The 19836-nt window shown below is 43.1% G+C and overlaps 1 protein-coding gene across 3 annotated transcripts in view; it reads right to left on the reverse strand.

The window, feature by feature from the left end:
- The window catches only part of IMPG1 (interphotoreceptor matrix proteoglycan 1), a 316264-nt gene that overhangs the window by 227390 nt on the left and 69038 nt on the right, over positions 1-19836 (reverse strand). The window lies entirely within an intron of this gene.

The raw sequence follows: 19836 nt of genomic DNA on the forward strand, positions 1-19836 counted from the left end.
AAACGGGAGCTCCGGCAAAACCTCCATGATCCTCCTCGGAGGATCCGTCATTCCCCAAAGAATGGGGCGGAGTTATGCTGGACTCCGGGGAGGGGGTAATTGGAAGAGGGGTGGGTGGAGGAGAGGGGGAAGTGGGACGGAGGGGAAGGAGTCCCGACATTTCCGGGAGAGGGTCTGGGAAGGATGGGGAGGAGTGGGGAATAGGGGAAAGATTTGGGGTGGAGTGTTGGCTGGGGGTTGGGGAGAGTGGGCGGGAACGCCGACGTTGACGGCGGAGTCTTGGCTGTCCCCCTAAAATATGTCAAATAAATTGCGTTTAGTTTATGGACAAATCCGGCCAAACAAACAAACAAAAAAAAAAAAATAAAAAAAAAAATAGCAGTAGAATTAAAAATTCATAAAAAGAGGGAAAACAAGCAGACGCAGATATGAGTACAAATAATAAATAGAACAGACAGGAAAACATGCAGACGCAGATATGAGTACAAATAATAAATAGAACAAACATGAAAACATGCACACGCAGTTTGCCCCACAAACACAAACATTAAAACCACAATACATAACACTTACTTGCCAGGATCTGCATGCGAAAGCATGCCAGCAAGCGGGGCGTTCGCCGTTGCAGGTCGGACCACCTGCGCTCCAGCTGGCCGATGTTGCGCCGTGATCCAAAGGACCGCAGGCGGGACCGTACCTCCGCATACGCGGAGCGCTTCTGCCGGTTGGTCATGGGTTCTGGCTGGCTGGTGATCCGGCGATCCATGACCTCCGTAAGCACCAGCAGCTCACGCCTGGTGAATGCGGAGGCTCTCATGATGGCAATGGTGTTTTTCTTAAAAATCATTTTTGATAAAGTGTGTAAAAATTTTCTGATTGGCTAATGTATTTTGGAAATTAACAGGAGCAATTTTATTGGTTAGTGTATGAGTCATGTGTTCGACAGGGCCAGAAATCTCTGGAGAGTTAGGATAGGCTTGATGCAGTGACATGCGTAAGCAAATTTAAATAAAGAAATGAACCCAGGGAAATATGCGGGGATACACAGCAATAGTACAATTGTTTAATTGTGGTTCACATGTTTTTTAAACAATACAAGCGAATGTTTCATCCGTACGTATTCTGCGGGTAAACACAAACACAGACAAGAGTAAAGTTTCTTTCATTGTGTTGAAAAAAAACAAACAATTAAGCTAATTGATACATTGATTGGCATGATACGATTGATGGAGGTAGGCAGAATAAAGGAGCAGGTAATCGACATCTGACAAGGCCACTTCCTGTTTATACTTGTGCGTGCGTTCCTTTCAAGCCATTTCGGGGATGTACGCTCGCTATTTCGTACGCTCGTTAGTTAGAGGAGGGGTCGTCAGAGTTTTGGGAGGAATTTTAGATGCGAACGAAAATACGAGCGAGCCATTGAATTTAAATATTTTTGTACGTACGCCTAACGTACGTGCGCCCGCTTGCGAGTGGGTCTGAATGAGGGCCTTTGTTCTTTGTGTTTTCGTTTTACATAATAAACACATATTTAGTGTTAAAAGATATTGGCCCTCATTCAGAGTCGGTTGTAAGCGGCCGCTCGGTCGTACGCCTAACGACCCCGAAACTGAAAAAGGAAGCAATCGCACGGCCGGTCGGTCGCAACCAAAGTGACGCCCCTACGTGAACAATGCACCTCCTCTAGCTAGTGAGTGATAGCAGCTAGCGATCGAGTCAATCGTTGTCAGTCATTGTCAGTCGCTGTGTGTTAATTTTCTTCTCATGGTTGCGACCGCTTGTATTGTGTGCAAATTACACCAAAAATTAACAAAAAAGCGCATAGAATAAGCCATCCCCATGAGATATATTTATTCTTATTATTCGCTAATGCAAACGCAGCTGAATCAATTACAATATTAGCTACAACAAACGATTATTAGCTGCTTGCATTGTGTGGCTCAAAATAGAAACATCAATCCTAACATCAGTAACATTCGATAGTATCAATTGTACTCTGGGGCTTGAGAGAGCACGTACCCAACCTCAAGCTGTACGATCAGCCAGGCCTCGAACCTGCTCGCAGAGTGACGTTTTACTACTTCCGGCCTTCTACGTCAGTCGTAGCAGGTAAATTATGTACGCCCCTAAAACGCCCTGAAAGCGGTGAGGAACGCCTGCGTTTTCAGACCACCACCCCCGTCAACACCCACAAACGGCCTTTCATGTCAATCAACTCTCGGAAGCCACTTCCTGCTCGTAAGCCGTACGATCTACAGCATTTTGGATCGCAAGATCTCGTATGCACATGCGCACAACTAACCATACGCATGCGTGGCTTGGAAACATCGGATGCGTACCACCGAGCGGCCGCTTAAGACCGACTCTGAATGAGGTCCATTGTCTTTTCTCCTCAGTCAATCCCACTTACAGATTTTCTTTAGTTCAGTAGCATTACATGTATGATACTTAGGGCCTGATTCAGATGCACTCGCAAGTGGGTCGATGGTGGCCCAGTGCGCATGCGCACAACGGAGCCGGCTCCGTCGTGCACATGCGCGAGACCCGGATAGCGATGGGCAAACTGACGCTCCGGGTCTCGTACCAAAGGGGGTGTGTTGTCAATGTTGAGTGACAGCACGCCCCCTTTGGTGGGCGTGCCGGGGGCGTGTCTGCCCAGACGGAGGCGTTCCCATGGGATTGCCTACCGTCTGGGGCAGCCCCACTGACATCACATGTGATCACAAGTGATGTCAGTGGAAGTGCTTTTGGCTCTGTTTGAGCCGAAAGCACTCCAGGTCTTGCGGCAACGAGCCCCGATCACAAGGGTCTTGTCGCAAGCCCGATAGTCGCGATGGTCTTGACCATCGCGACCATCTTCCTGGCCGCTCGCTAGCCAGGAGACCACTCTAAAAATCAAGAAGGACGGCCCTGATTCAGAGCGAGCGCTCTGAATCAGGGCCTTAATACATAGAGCACACAAGGTGAGCGCTTTGGACAATTTGTTTATAGTCAATAGGACACAACAATATCAGCGGAGCAGCGGCTCCTTCCTCAGCCATACCCCTTGTATCAGGTGCCGGCATGCCAGCAGTACTCAACCCCCCTCTCAATTTTTTTTTTCTACCCACGATCATAGCCCCGCCCCCTTGTAGCATTATGCCACGATTTGCGGGTCTACGGGGAGGAGGCGGAGCCAACATTATTAACATGAACTTCATCATTTTAGTATCACCCACTTCCCCAGACCTTCGAATGGCAGGATTATGCTGCCGGGGGGGGATATATGTGTGTGTATGTGTCCTATGTAATATACTGTATGTGTGTGTGTCCTATGTAATATATGTGTGTGTATGTGCATTTGTGTATGTGTCCTATGTAATATATGTGTGTGTATGTTCCTTTGTGTATGTGTCCTATGTAATATGTGTGCATGTGTCCTATGTAATATCTGTGCGTATGTGCAAGTGTCCTATTTAATATATACAGTATGTGTGTATGTGTCCTATGTAATATATGTGTGTGTATGTGCATGTGTGTATGTGTCCTATGTAATATATGTGTGTGTATGTGTCCTACCTGCATGGACACACAGAAAACCCCCTCCTACGAATCCTGCGATTGTCCCTGGCCGCACACTGAATTGACGACTGGCTGTGTGAGGCGGCACAGTATGAGTCACCAAGGGGAGGAGTTGGGACCAGAAAGGGGAGGTGCCATGATAGAAAAAAGAAGGAGTCAGTGTTATTTTCATTAAACTGTCCCCCCAAATCAAAAGTCTAGATCCGCCACTGCTAAAGGAATATGACACCATTCTCAAGGGTCACGGAGGGGAAAAAGGGACAAAGGGGGACATTGGGTATTGGGGAAGGGGGGAGGATGAAGGGTTCAAATAACATTCTTTAGTCCAGCAGGTCTAAACTATTGAGTTGGTAGATCCATGATCTCCCCCTCTAGTTGTGTTTATTGTGTGTTCTAGACCTGTGATCCATAGACTTTTTGGGTTTTTATTGTGAACTTCTGCATAGTGTCTAGAGAGACTGTGGATCAATAATGCATGTAAAATGTGTCTACTATGTTCATTACATCTGTTTTTAAAGGGTCTTCTGGTACGACTAATGCAATATAAATATATATTTAGGTTATGAAACTGTTGCATTATTGCATAAGGCCCATAGAGTCACTCTATGGAGGGTCTTTTGCCTATAACAGCCACCCGCTGTTCCCTTAGTTACACCGTTACATAGGCAGCCGCCAGGTCTTATACTTCTGAACAGTAGGGGCTTATGCAACAGACAGGAGATCTCTTGGTAATAACTGGTGTATAAATGTATAAGCAACAGTAATATGGCAAGGACATAGTTAACTGAAGTGCTGACACTAGTTTTGTCCAGTACACTGGAACAGGTAGTAGTAAGGGTATAATATGCAGACAGATGATATGAACATCATGTAGAGTAATGTGATACTTGAAGTGCAGTCCAATATTTAACCAAAGGTGAAATGCAAGTAATGGAAATCACCGACAGGAAGTGTAGGACTGGCTGTGACTCCCTAATCACTGAATTGTTTGCAGCTGAGCTGCACACAGACTGAGAGGCAGGAAGGCAGCTCTGAGCTGCAAAGACACAGACAGAGTTCTAGCTGCCTGCAACAGCCAGAACTGGAATCAAAGGCATAAAGCAGCGTCCCAGTCGTCTATTACGGCCAGGACCTGTAGCCAAGGTGATAGAAGGAGCGTAGAAACACATTAGGAGGCCACTTTGGGATCCACAAGGACTTACTATTTTCTTTATCCCCATTGCCACTAACTTCCTCCATAGTGCCACATCAATATTGGAGCCTACATGCTGCAATATGCATACATTCATAGAGCTTACAGTGCCATACAATAGGTACTAGGCCCAACCACCGGCCGGCCAGAACTGGAGAGAATACGGTCAACTCCTGGCTCACAGTGGGCCAGGAGTTTTGGACTAATGGCTCCATTCACAAGCAATATCTGTCTCAGCCCAGCTACCACCAGGCCGGCCTAATACAAACCTGCATGCACCTCTAACCAAACAGCTGGAGTTACGATATGTGTGTCTCTATATATAACTCTACCTGAATATGTATGTTTCTCATATGTGACTCATCTGTACATATGTATCTTTATGTGTGACCCTCCCTGTGTATGTATATCTCTATATGTAACTCTCCCTGTATATGTATATCTCTATCAGAGCCGTAACTAGAATTTTGGTGCCCTGGGTCAGAAAGAGCATTGCTGCCCCTTCTATTATTCAAATAGGGACATGAGAATAGCACCTGAAAAAGGGGTGTGGCCTCATGGAGAAGGGGCATGTCAAATCTGATTTGTAATAGATGAAGGGGTACTGATCTCATTGTACCACTGTTATCCAAGTGTCACTGCCAAATACAGTGTCAATCCAATAGCTGCAGTAATGATACACAATAATTATGCAGTATAACTCACCAGCTCTACAGTACATGTAGGAGAGCAGTGGTAAAGCTGCACCTACAGCAGGATTTGTCCATCAGAACAGATGTGCACAAGCCAGGAGCCAGCAGTGTAGATCATCAACTTAGGGTATAGAAAGAATGCTGTTTGTAGTTTATATGCAGAAATATCAGTGGCAGGGAGATCTGTGTATGTACCCTGCGCTGGCAGCTGAACTTTATAAACACTTCTTTTGTTTAAAGCATTCTAATTTTGTAGCATATTTTCCACACCTGCCTAAAACTTTTGCACAGTACTGTATATATATATATATATATATCTATATATATATCTATATATATATTACATACAGCCTCCTGCTGCATTACCACATATCAGCTGTCGCAGTTGTGATAGCATATCCGTCCACAGCTGAATCACCCCCTCTGTTCTGCAGTGATTTCTGAAACTGATGTGATTTTAGAAGCGATACTGATTTCTGTTTGTTATGTCAGTCTGCTCCTAATATACCCTATTCCAAGCAGTATGAGAATACGCCTGATTGCACTGTCATTTATTTGCATTTGTTATTCAGGAGATACTGTAAAATAGGAAGGCTGCATGTGTACTTCAGGGTGCAGTCTTCAACCCAGGTATCCCAGCTAATATATATTTATATTCACACACATAGATGTGGCTTCAGTCACTCCAAATAGCCACTTTTGTTGTGCCAGGTCCCGGGCAACTCTGGTGTGCAGAGTGACTTCTTTGCTCAAAATGTGCATCTAAGACGTGTAAATAAAACAATAGGGAGCTACAAAACTAAATTGCTAGGTTGCATTGATGAATTAGATGTGCAACATTTGTACATATGTGTGCAAATGAGTCTGAATCTGTGTAAAAAGGGCTCCAATGTGAGAGACTGTTGCTTTTTCCCACATAGAGTTCCATTGTGCTTCAGCTGCTACTTTGTACGTGTGTAAAACCAATTCCTGTGCGATTAGTGTCGCAGCCCAGCGACTGTACGCTGTGTCAGCGATTACATATAAGACGCCAAATTTATTGTAAAGGTATTGTGCGCTAATCCTCTCAGAGCATCTCAGTCATGTTGGGTCTCTTGTGCCATGTGGCATATTTATGCTAGGTTCATATAAAAATTCAAGAATACTTTAAATACCTAATAAATTCATTGTCATGTAGGAAGCTGTTTGCACCCTGCGTGTATCTAATACCGTGTTTGTATCTTGTACAGGGGCGTATTTATAATGGGTGCAGGGTGTGCAGTGCACACCCTGCACCCTGGGGGGCCCCACATCACACACCCTGCACCCTGTCCAGCGCTACAGCCTGTGTCGGGCTGTAGTGTTGGACAAAACACCTGAAAAATGGCAGCCGCAGCCATTTTTCCAGCGTTTTGCATATGCGCACTAGGGGAATCACCGGTGCCCACAGTCTGCAGGTGCAGCACTGCCGGCCGCCGGAGAGGGCCCTGACAGAGACTGCACAAGGGCCCCAACCTCTCTAGAAACATCCCTGATCTTATATCTTGTGTTTATTGTGTGTAGGGCACATCCTAATGTATGTAGGGTAAGTAAACACTAAGGAATAAATGGATCTGAGTAGGGGGCCCTAAATCAATCTCTTGCTTAGGGCCCTTTGTTTTGGCGTTGGCTCCTTTCTGTTTCCAGCTCTTCAGGATTGTCAGCCACTTTCACTGACACACCCGCAACACACCGATAACACGCCCATGAGATTTATTTTTTTGTGTTCACTCCAAGTCACCACCAGGAACGCCCATCAATTTACCGCCCCATTTCTAATACCATCTCTGCCAATTGCAATAGAATTGTTGATCAGTGATCATGCATTATGAGTAACGAATGCTTCTTAGGGGTTTTCAGAACCTCTTATGCTTGCGCAGAGGCAAATAATTACTGAAATACATGAACATCGACATATGTTTGAATTGTGTGCACCTCTGAATGAGGTCCTTTATGTCCCTTGTCACTGCCTTCAAAATGGCTGGAAAAATCTTCTATATTGCCCAGAGTATAGGACTCTTTTGATGATCTACAATCCCCTCCACCCCCACACACACACCTAAGTGGAGAGGTCTTTGAAACATATGCAAATGTTCTCCCAAAAGCCAAGTACATTGCCATGATAGTTGGGCAATTTATTTAGCATACTGATAACATGACATTACTCATCAACCACATGCTGTTTCATAGCCAGGGGGTGTTCAGGGGGTGTGACTGCTCTCTGCTGAAAAACTTAAGATGGTGCCTATCAGTGGCGGATTAGCCATCATAGGGCTGTTAATGCATTCTTTTTTTATAAATGTCTTTTTCAAGCTATGTGGATCAGTCCCGACATTGCTCTGTTTCCTGTTTAAAGGTATATGAAACGAGGTAAGGAGAAAGAGAAAGACTCCAATATTGAGGCACACTTCTACATGTAGAAAATGAAATAGATATCTAAAAATGAATTACATTTTATTGATATTCATTAAAATAGAAACGGCCTTATACACACCTATCAAATTAAATTTATTTATATATAACTGAAAAAATTATAATGTAAGTGAGCCAATCTCCATTAGGGGGATCTGAAAATTCCAAACAATGACACCTATATACCTGTTATACGATGTACACGTCACAGAATGATTTGTAGCCTTCAAATATACAGTAACATATAGTATGTTACAAGGCAATTACAAAACCTATTGTACAATCCGCAATTAATATCCTCAATTCTCAAGGTATCTGTAATGTTTATATCTGTAAGCTGAGCTATAAAAGAGAACAATACAATAATATTTTATATACACATCACCTTATAACCATTTATACAAACGTATTGGCGGTTTCATCAATATTCACAAATAGGTATTGTTTACTATATATATATCCCAGCAAAAAGAAGAAAATAAATTAACAGTATGTTATCCCATATGGAGAATGGTACATCATATCAAAAAATGAAAACACATATGTACTGTAAAATTACTTAAGATAAAACAAAGAAAAAGGTGGCGAAATAATAAGTGAATAAATACAATCACAAAGGTGAAAAGACACACTGAGGCCCCCATTTAGTAACGAGTTTTAGCACCAAAACGAGTGATAAATGTCACTGTGTATGATTAATGGTGCTTCAGCCAATCAGCTCCCAACTGTTATTTTTCTAACAGTTGACAGTTGGGAGCTGATTGGCTGGAGCACCATTATCCTACGCAGTGAAATTTATCACTCGTTTTGGTGATAAAACTCGTTACTAAATGAGGCTCATAATTTGTTAAAATGCTTAACACCACGAATATTTACCACATAATATATTAATTGTTCAGTAGTAGGGGCATCCCTCAATTCTACATAGGAGACTATAGGTAACAAAGATTTCCTACTCTAAATAGATGCAGACAATTAGAACTGTATACTGATATACCTGAGATCTGCTGTTTCCCGTCTTATAAATAGAGGCCAGGAAATGAGAGTCCCCAGTACTGGCACAGTAAAGAAAAATAAATTGCTTCTGCTTTTGGTGCCTGTTCACACCTATTAACCCCTGTTGCTATGAACAGCGCAGGGAGTCCTGGCGGCCGGAACTAGAGTGCAATAAAAAGACGAAGGAAGTACCTGTCGTTATGTCTCCCTGGTTTCCGTGGTGTGGGGGTCCAGAGTGTGCACTGTGGAACCCCCCAGGAGGCTGACCGACGTGCAGGGGCGGATTGGGCCACCGGGACAGCGGGCCATTTCCCACTGGGCCGGTCCCTTCTACCCTTTGCTGGGCCGTTTGACATCCTGACCGGCAGCTCTAATGGCTGCTAATGCAATCGGAGCGGAGAAGAGCATCTCACCTCAGTCACCTGTAAAAGACGTGACATGTAAAAAATGGCCGCGGGAGGGCTGCTGCGCATGCCCAGCCACAGCAGCTCCTCCCATCGCAATTGCGGAGTTCGTGAGTGACAGGCTGCTCATGGCACCGCCTCCCGCAATCAAAGGCAAAGGAGCCGGGACTCGGGAGCGGGCCGGACAGCAGAACTCAGGAGCGGGAGCGGCCGCGGCTGGCTGACTTTAGGTGCGCACAGTATAAGTTAGTCTCTCTGTATTAAAACATTATCTTAAGTCTTTTATATAATATATTGCAGGAGGAGGGGGGGGCACTACGGGGGTTGAGGGGTGCCCATATTGTGAGCAAAAATGCTCAGTGTGTGTACATGACATATTAAAAAGATCCAAATGTGACATAGGACTCATATATATATATATACATACATATGTGTGTGTATATATATATATATGTGTATGTATTAGGGGTGTGCACCGGCCACTTTTCGTGTTTTGTGTTTTGGTTTTGGATCTGGATCTTTCTTCGTGTTTTGGATCTGGATTGGTTTTGCCAAAACCACCCTTGCGTGTTTTGGGTTCTGGGTTTTGTGTTTTGGATCTGTATTTTTTTGAAAAAAAGCATAAAAACAGCTAAAATCACAGAATTTGTAGGTTTTTCTGCTCCTATGCTATTATTAACCTCAATAACCTTAATTTCCACTCATTTCCAGTCTATTCTGAATACCTCACACCTCACAATAGTGTTTTTATGTCCAAAAGGTTGCACCGAGGTAGCTGGATGACTATGCTAAGCGACACAAGTGGGCGGCACAAACACGTGACCCATCTAGGCGTGAAACTGCAGTGGCAGACAGGATGGCATTGAAAAACTAGGCCCCAAACTGTACATAATGCAAAGAAAAAAAAGAGGTGCAAGATGGAATTGTCCTTGGGCCCTCCCACCCACCCTTATGTTGTATAAACAGGACATGCACACTTTAACAAACCAATCATTTCAGCGCCAGGGTCTGCCACACAACTGTGGCTGAAATGATTGGTTCGTTTGGGCCCCCACAAAACAAGCTGGCAATTTATCTGTCCCTGCACAAACTGGCTCTACGGAGGCAAGATGTCATCCTCATCCTCCTCATCCACCGATTCCTCACCCTCTTCAGTGTGTACATCCTCATCCTCACAGAGTATTAATTCATCCCTGCTGGAACCACAGGTCCCTCTGTACGTTCTGGAGGCTGGTCTCCCTGGAAGAGTTGATAATTCATTTTATGAACATCATCTTCTCCACATTTTGTGGAAGCAACCTCCTACGCCTTTCGCTGACAAGGTTCCCGGCTGCACTAAACACTCTTTCGGAGTACACACTGGAGGGGGGGCAACTCAGGTAAAATAGAGCCAGTTTGTACAGGGACCTCCAAATTGCTTCTTTTTCCTGCCAGTACAGGTACGGACTGTCTGACATGCCTACTTGGATGCTGTCACCGATGTAATCCTTTAACAGACAGACGCACGCTTGTCGCTGCTGCTTTGAGGATTCAAGTGCGGCTACAGCCCACACAATTCACAAAGACAGAAAAAAAAAAGAATATTTTTATTGTTTGTGGAGCACACTTTGAGGGTTACACCACCCTTTAACAGACAGACGCACGCTTGTCGCTGCTGCTTTGAGGATGCAAGTGCGGCTACAGCCCACACAATTCACAAAGACAGAAAAAAGAAGAAGAATATTTTAATTGTTTGTGTAGAACACTTTGAGGTGTCACCACCCTTTAACAGACAGACGCACGCTTGTCGCTGCTGCTTTAAGGATGCAGGTGCGGCTACAGCCCACACATTTCACAAAGACCAAAAAAAAAAGAACAATATTTTAATTGTTTGTGTAGAACACTTTGAGGTGTCACCACCCTTTAACAGACAGACGCACGCTTGTCGCTGCTGCTTTAAGGATGCAGGTGCGGCTACAGCCCACACAATTCACATAGACAGAAAAAAAAAGAACAATATTTTAATTGTTTGTGTAGCACACTTTGAGGGTGTCACCACCCTTTAACAGACAGACGCACGCTTGTCGCTGCTGCTTTGAGGATGCAAGTGTGGCTACATCGCACACAAGTCACAAACACATTAAAAAAATAGTTTTTTATTTTTTGGAACACTTTGAGAGTTACACCACCCTTTAACAGACAGACGCACGCTTGTCGCTGCTGCTTTAAGGATGCAGGTGCGGCTACAGCCCACACATTTCACAAAGACCGAAAAAAAAAGAACAATATTTTAATTGTTTGTGTAGAACACTTTGAGGGTGTCACCACCCTTTAACAGACAGACGCACGCTTGTCGCTGCTGCTTTAAGGATGCAGGTGCGGCTACAGCCCACACATTTCACAAAGACCAAAAAAAAAAGAACAATATTTTAATTGTTTGTGTAGCACACTTTGAGGGTGTCACCACCCTTTAACAGACAGACGCACGCTTGTCGCTGCTGCTTTGAGGATGCAGGTGGAATCTAGACGGGATTTGGAACCGAGGACACACTACCTCCATCAATTGTCTAAATCCCACTGCACTAATGTCGGATACCGGACGCACGTCTAACACCAACATAGCAGTCAAGGCCTCAGTTATACGTTTTGCTTCAGGATGACTGCTGTCGTACTTCATCCTCATCGCTAGGGACTGTTGGAGGGTCAATTGTTTAGTAAAAGTAGTGATGTTCCTACTTCCTCTCTGGGATGATGAACAACTCCCAGCAGCAGCAACAGCACTAGGAGGAAGTGGTTCTTGATCTTTCCCTATTTTATTTTTATCGGAGAAAGTTTGGTCCTCCATTTATGTTATATTGATATATATACGTGCGGCTAAAGCGCACACAAACACAGAAAATATTATTTTATTTTTGCTGGAGAGTAGTGCACTTTGTGGGTTACACCACCCTTTAAGAAATGAGCCAGCCGGCTCTTTACTTATGGGACACAGGCGCACGCTTGGCGCTGCTCCTTTGTTGATGCACGTGCAGCCACAGTGCACACAATTCACAAACACAGAAAATAATTTTTTTTTTGGTTTGGACTGGAGTGTACTTTCGGGGGTTACAGCACCCTTAACGGTCAAGCCAGCCGGCCCTTTACTTATGACACAGGTGCACGCTTGGCACTACTTTGTTGATGCACGTGCGGCTACTGCGCACACAATTCACAAACACAGAAAATAATTTTTTTTTGGTTTGGACTGGAGTGTACTTTCGGGGGTTACAGCACCCTTTAACGGTCAAGCCAGCCGGCCCTTTACTTATGACACAGGCGCACGCTTGGCACTACTTTGTTGATGCACGTGCGGCTACTGCGCACACAATTCACAAACACAGAAAATAATTTTTTTTTTGGTTTGGACTGGAGTGTACTTTCGGGGGTTACAGCACCCTTAACGGTCAAGCCAGCCGGCCCTTTACTTATGACACAGGCGCACGCTTGGCACTACTTTGTTGATGCACGTGCGGCTACTGCGCACACAATTCACAAACACAGAAAATAATTTTTTTTTTGGTTTGGACTGGAGTGTACTTTCGGGGGTTACAGCACCCTTAACGGTCAAGCCAGCCGGCCCTTTACTTATGACACAGGCGCACGCTTGGCACTACTTTGTTGATGCACGTGCGGCTACTGCGCACACAATTCACAAACACAGAAAATAATTTTTTTCTTGGTTTGGACTGGAGTGTACTTTTGGGGGTTACAGCACCCTTAATGGTCAAGCCAGCCGGCCCTTTACTTATGACACAGGCGCACGCTTGGCACTACTTTGTTGATGCACGTGCGGCTACTGCGCACACAATTCACAAACACAGAAAATAATTTTTTTTTTGGTTTGGACTGGAGTGTACTTTCGGGGGTTACAGCACCCTTAACGGTCAAGCCAGCCGGCCCTTTACTTATGACACAGGCGCACGCTTGGCACTACTTTGTTGATGCACGTGCGGCTACTGCGCACACAATTCACAAACACAGAAAATAATTTTTTTTTTGGTTTGGACTGGAGTGTACTTTCGGGGGTTACAGCACCCTTAACGGTCAAGCCAGCCGGCCCTTTACTTATGACACAGGCGCACGCTTGGCACTACTTTGTTGATGCACGTGCGGCTACTGCGCACACAATTCACAAACACAGAAAATAATTTTTTTTTCGGTTTGGACTGGAGTGTACTTTCGGGGGTTACAGCACCCTTAACGGTCAAGCCAGCCGGCCCTTTACTTATGACACAGGCGCACGCTTGGCACTACTTTGTTGATGCACGTGCGGCTACTGCGCACACAATTCACAAACACAGAAAATAATTTTTTTTTCGGTTTGGACTGGAGTGTACTTTCGGGGGTTACAGCACCCTTAACGGTCAAGCCAGCCGGCCCTTTACTTATGACACAGGCGCACGCTTGGCACTACTTTGTTGATGCACGTGCGGCTACTGCGCACACAATTCACAAACACAGAAAATAATTTTTTTTTTGGTTTGGACTGGAATGTACTTTCGGGGGTTACAGCACCCTTAACGGTCAAGCCAGCCGGCCCTTTACTTATGACACAGGCGCACGCTTGGCACTACTTTGTTGATGCACGTGCGGCTACTGCGCACACAATTCACAAACACAGAAAATAATTTTTTTTTTGGTTTGGACTGGAGTGTACTTTCGGGGGTTACAGCACCCTTAACGGTCAAGCCAGCCGGCCCTTTACTTATGACACAGGCGCACGCTTGGCACTACTTTGTTGATGCACGTGCGGCTACTGCGCACACAATTCACAAACACAGAAAATATATTATTTTTTTAGCACTTGGGGGGAGCACCCCTGATGGACAGAGCACCCCCTGGACAACACTGCAGCACTCCTTTAGGACTGGGACACTGCACAGGACTTTGGAGTGGACACAGCCCCTATGGAGAACTGACTGCACAACACAGTCCAGCCAGCCCCTATGGACTTTGAAGTAGTGGACACAGCCCCTATTAACAACAGCAGCACAGCACAACACAGCCAGCCCCTATGGACTTTGAAGTAGTGGACAACAGCAGCACTACACTACACTACACTACACAGCCCTAACTCCCACCCTCCCTCTTCACTGTCCACAGCCGAGTGAGAAAATGGCGCCGACGTGGGTACCTTATATAGGATCCAAAACCCGCGAGACTCGGAAGGCGGGATGATGACGTTTTGCCTCGATTTCAGATCCGAGTCAGGCGGGAAAAGTCGAGCCTGATTCGGATCGGACTCGGATCGGGGGGGCTCGGGGGGGTTTGGATTTCAGAAATCCGAACCCGCTCACCCCTAGTATGTATGTATGTATGTGTGTGTGTATATATATATCTATCTATATGACATAGGACCCTTTTAATATACATATAATGTGATCACATCACACTCGTCAGCATCACCTAATATACTATGACAACTTGTACGGTGGGATTTGATATATATGTGTGTAGAGATATATATATATATCAATCCATACGTCTGGCACTCCTTGTAATCCAAATGAAACCACAATACTTGCCTTGGTGCCCTCCTCGGGTAAGCAGCTTACACCGAAAAATAGTAAGAAACAGCGGTGGGATTCATAGGTCTTGGACATAGATGAAACAATAGGAGTTAATTTGACCTGTTGTTTCATCTATGTCCAAGACCTATGAGTGCCGCCACTGTTTCTTACTATATATATCTATCTATATATCTATCTATCTATATATATTCTAAGCATTAACCTTAGTGTATCTGGAGTTGACCTAATAGCAGCGGCATCATCAATATTCCAGGACACTCTAAGGGCGTTATTCAATTGTTATTGCGGTCCTGATCTCCCGTCTAAAGTGACGGGAGATTGCAGTGCGCAATTCAATTGTTACTGCTTTTCGAGCTGATCATGCCCAAAGTGCTCGGGTTTAACCGCAGAAATCGGGCTGCTTCCAGAAATTTCCCGGGCTGGTTTTCCATCCCAATCCGCCCCTGCTGACGTGCGTTTTGCCGGGGCTTTGTCAAGGAAGCTCGAGGCTGTCTGTGTGAGCTGGGATTAAATAGCACCGGCTGCTCACTGATAGGTTGTGCTAACATGATTGGCAGTTGTGTTTGCCAATCCAAACAAATGGAACAATACAATTCACAGTCTGTACTAGCAATCACTCTGTTACAATGATTATATACAGGAAATTGTCACATTCATATATTAATCAAGGCTTTAGCTATAAAAAACATTGTATAGTTATACTAAAAATAAAAAATAAGAATAAGTTAAATTTTAACAGTTATATTTGTAATCTCCATCTCTGAATTTTATCAGGATCGTGTTGCATTAATTTTATTCAATAATGGTCATAATAGTCCATCCTTATGGGATTGATATATAATTTAATCATTATCACAAATCAACAGGCGTCCAATATAGAGTCACAATATTGATTCTATGATTTATATAGCTTGAATATACCAAGGAAACCCCTTATATCTCTTCACAAATGGATCATTATTTAAAGACCTTAATTATACACTGAAATATACATAAATAATGGAAATATAAACAATATATGTATATACATATGTATTAAATTATGATATAGTACAGACACAAAGCAGTCAGTAATATATCATATTTAATACATATGTATATACATATATTGTTTATTTTTCATTTATTTATTTATACTTCAGTGTCTAATTAAGGTCCTTAAATAATGATCCATTTGTGAAGAGATATAAGGGGTTTCCTTGGTATATTCAAGCTCTATAAATCATAGAATCTATATTGTGACTCAAGGCAACCCAAGTTTGCCGTGGAGTAGATTAATATTGATACTAGAGAGCCTATCATAGCGCTCCTTCGCAATCACGTGACTTAATGGACCAATGGAGAAGTCTTAGCTCCCTAGCCAGTCTCTATCTGATATTATTGTCACATGTAACGGATCCAACCAACGTGTTGTTACATGAAAATAAATAGGAATGAGGATTTCGATTGACAATCTAGACTGTTATGATTGGAATGTCACAGAGAGAATAAAAATGGTACTTATCCTGTTCATTAAATATATTATTTATAAGGTTGATCTTTATATAATTCAAACAGTGTAATTATTATTTGGATACTCCAGATGTTACACCCGATCGAATCCAACATCAGGGAATCCTATTAGAAGAATTTGCATTACAGATATAAATATTTTTATATAGATATTTAAGTAAAATATTCATTTAAGATACATAGTAAATCAAATGGAGAATATTACAAATATATTAATGAATATGGTGATAAGTTAATATGTGAGAAACAGGTGTGAGGGGAAGGGAGTGTAATTGTATGATGGGAATAAAATGTGATAAGATAGAGGACGCCGGGACTCCCTGCGCTGCTCATAGCAACAGGGGGTAACAGGTGTGAACAGGCACCAAAAGCAGGAGCAATTTATTTTTCTTCACTGTGCCAGTACTGGGGACTCTCATTTCCTGGCCTCTATTTATAAAACGGGAAACAGCAGATCTCAGGTATATCAGTATACAGTTCTAATTGTCTGCATCTATTTAGAGTAGGAAATCTTTGTTACCTATAGTCACCTATGTAGAATTGAGGGATGCCCCTACTACTGAACAATTAATATATTATGTGGTAAATATTTGTGGTGTTAAGCATTTTAACAAATTATGTGTGTCTTTTCACCTTTGTGATTGTATTTACTCACTTATTATTTCGCCACCTTTTTGTTTGTTTTATCTTAAGTAATTCTACAGTACATATGTGTTTTCATTTTTTGATATGATGTACCATTCTCCATATGGGATAACATACTGTTAATTTCTTTTCTTCTTTTTGCTGGGATATATATAGTAAACAATACCTATTTGTGCATATCGATGAAACCGCCAATACGCTTGTATAAATGGTTATAAGGTGATGTGTATAGGTATATAAACTATTATTGTATTGTTCTCTTTTGTAGCTCAGCTTACAGATATAAACATTACAGATCCCTTGAGAATTGAGGATATTAATTGTGGATTTTATAATAGGTTTTGTAATTACCTTGTACCATACTAGATGTTATATTTGAAGGCTACAAATCATTCTGTGAAGTATACATCGTATAACAGGTATGTAGGTGTCATTGTTTGGAATTTTCAGGGGATCTCCCTAATGGAGATTGGTTCAGTTACATTATAATTTTTTCAGTTATATATACATACATTTAATTTGATAGGTGTGTATAAGGCCGTTTCTATTTTAATGAATATTAATAACATTTTATTAATTTTTAGATATCTATTTTTACATGTAAAAGTGTGCCCCAATACTGCAGTCTTTCTCTTTCTTCTTACCTCGTTTCATATACCATTTACTCCAAGGGTGCACCTTCTTCCCTATTCGAACTTATATTGAATTAATTTCACTGTTTCTAAATGCTCCAGTGCAATTGATCCATTTCCACTTACCGCTTCCCTATTATATATCCTGTTTAATGGTGGCTGGACGCTCCTCAGGGATCAGTCATGCTATTACATTCTGCACGGATCAGCTAAATGATGATTTGTCTCTCCCCCTGTCTCCTCCTTTCCCCCATTTCCCCCCCCAGCTACTCAAAATCACCACTGCATTAATGCTTTGTTACTTGTCATCCAAGCAGTTCAATCACACTGCTCACCAGATGTTGTGTGGCTTCTAATAAAAAGTTAGTTGAAGCTCTCCAAGCCCAAGCACGGAGTCCACAGGTGCACAGACAGGGCTACAGCCATGCCTGACACTGACTTTTGGCTGTACTGCTAAAAAAATATTCTTTATACCAAGTATAAATACTTATAATGCCCATTTTTTTGTGGTCCTGAAGGTTTAGTATTGGGTGCCATCAAAACTCCTGCGATTACTCCAAGGAGGGAAATATTTCTCATCCTCTATATTATCTCTCCTCACACTGCTGTACCAATTATTAGGACCCCATTAGACACTCCAACATGACCCATGCCATCAGTTACAAAATGCACTGGACTCAATTTAGGATTGCAGTCACCTGTGTTGAAACATCCTTCTCATCAATTACCTATCTCAACACAGGTGACAGCCATCATAAATTGAGTGGGAAGTCTAGGAGCAGTTTATACTTGATGGAAGGGGTCAAGTTGGAGGGTCTGCCCCACTGATATCTTAATTCTGCCTGTATCACCTACTTTTCTATCTTTGCTCCCCCTCATGGTATAAGCTATCTACACCACTGATCCCATGTAGACTAACACAGTCAAATGCACATTTAAAATAGTTGCTTGTCCAAAATGAAAGTTATTCCAAAGAGCAGGGGAGTAGTGAACGTGGTTCCAGTGGAGCATGAGCTCTAGGCACCAAAATGGACAGAGGACGCCATTCAGGTTTCCGGAAATAATGGGGCGCTGCACAGTATGACGGCCACCTGTTAGTTTTATCTCGGTTCATTTGCTCTATATCCTAAATAAGTTACGGATCTGAGATCCGTTTCTACATTTCATGCTCCATCAAGATGCCCAGATTGTCTCCCCTCCAGCCCTCCCTCCTCTGTGATCATCTTCTGTCACCTCCCCTTTTCTGTCAGATTGATTACATTCACTTCTCACCTCTTTAATTCCCTCCCCTATCTACCATGGGATTGGGTCTTTGCCCCTCCCCTCTCCTTTCTTTTGGCCTCTGTCACCACCTCTCTCTGATCAACTCTTTGTCCCTCCCCTCTCCTTTCTTATTGGTTTCTGTCACCACCCCTATCCTCTCCTTTTCTTATTGGCAGGTATGAATTTAAAAAAAAGTCACTGCTTTGCTATAGAAAGTAATGAGGTGTTCCTAGGCATGACCACAAAGTGTAATTTGAAAAGTATTTTAAAAAATACTGTATTAGGAGACCTGAAATAATGGTGGTAGACAGAACATGATTAGTAGTACTCACATAGCATAGGTGCAATGTATATTTGCAAAGTAGGTGCAATGTATATTTGCGAAGTAGGAGCATTGCTGAGAATGGAGCTTCCCATAGGTGTTCCCACTCCAGTGAAAGCTGCTTGGGGCAGTAATTGCAGTAATAAGATGTGCACCTTGTGGAATCTCACTCTAGCACATGCAGTCTGTCAATTTAAGTTAAATGATCAGAATATATAATACAATCTGCTCTATTGACTGATAACAATGATTCAAATTAGATAAAAGTCAGATCCTAGATACTATACATAAATAAAGTAGTGCCAAAGCAGTTACCCGTTAATGTCAGATAGTGCATCATCAAAGCATTCTATTCCCCCAATGGGACCTCAATACCCAGTGTGATACTGCCACTGTTTGCTGTTTTTTTCTTCATTTCAGTATTCCCCCGGATGCTTGCCATACCCCACTGGCACAGTTGAGTACAGGGGGGCACTATGACATGCACTTTCTCTGGGTGCCATGGTTCCATGATACTCCTCTGCCAAAGAGTTATACTAAAATCAACTGACTAGATCTACTGAGTATAGGAACAGCAAGGGCCTGATGATGACCCCCAGATAATGCACATGCATCTACATACACACTACGATTAATAT

The sequence above is a fragment of the Taudactylus pleione genome, unplaced genomic scaffold, assembly GCF_031769625.1.
Source record: "Taudactylus pleione unplaced genomic scaffold, aTauple2 ptg000015l, whole genome shotgun sequence".
Lineage (NCBI taxonomy): Eukaryota > Metazoa > Chordata > Amphibia > Anura > Myobatrachidae > Taudactylus > Taudactylus pleione.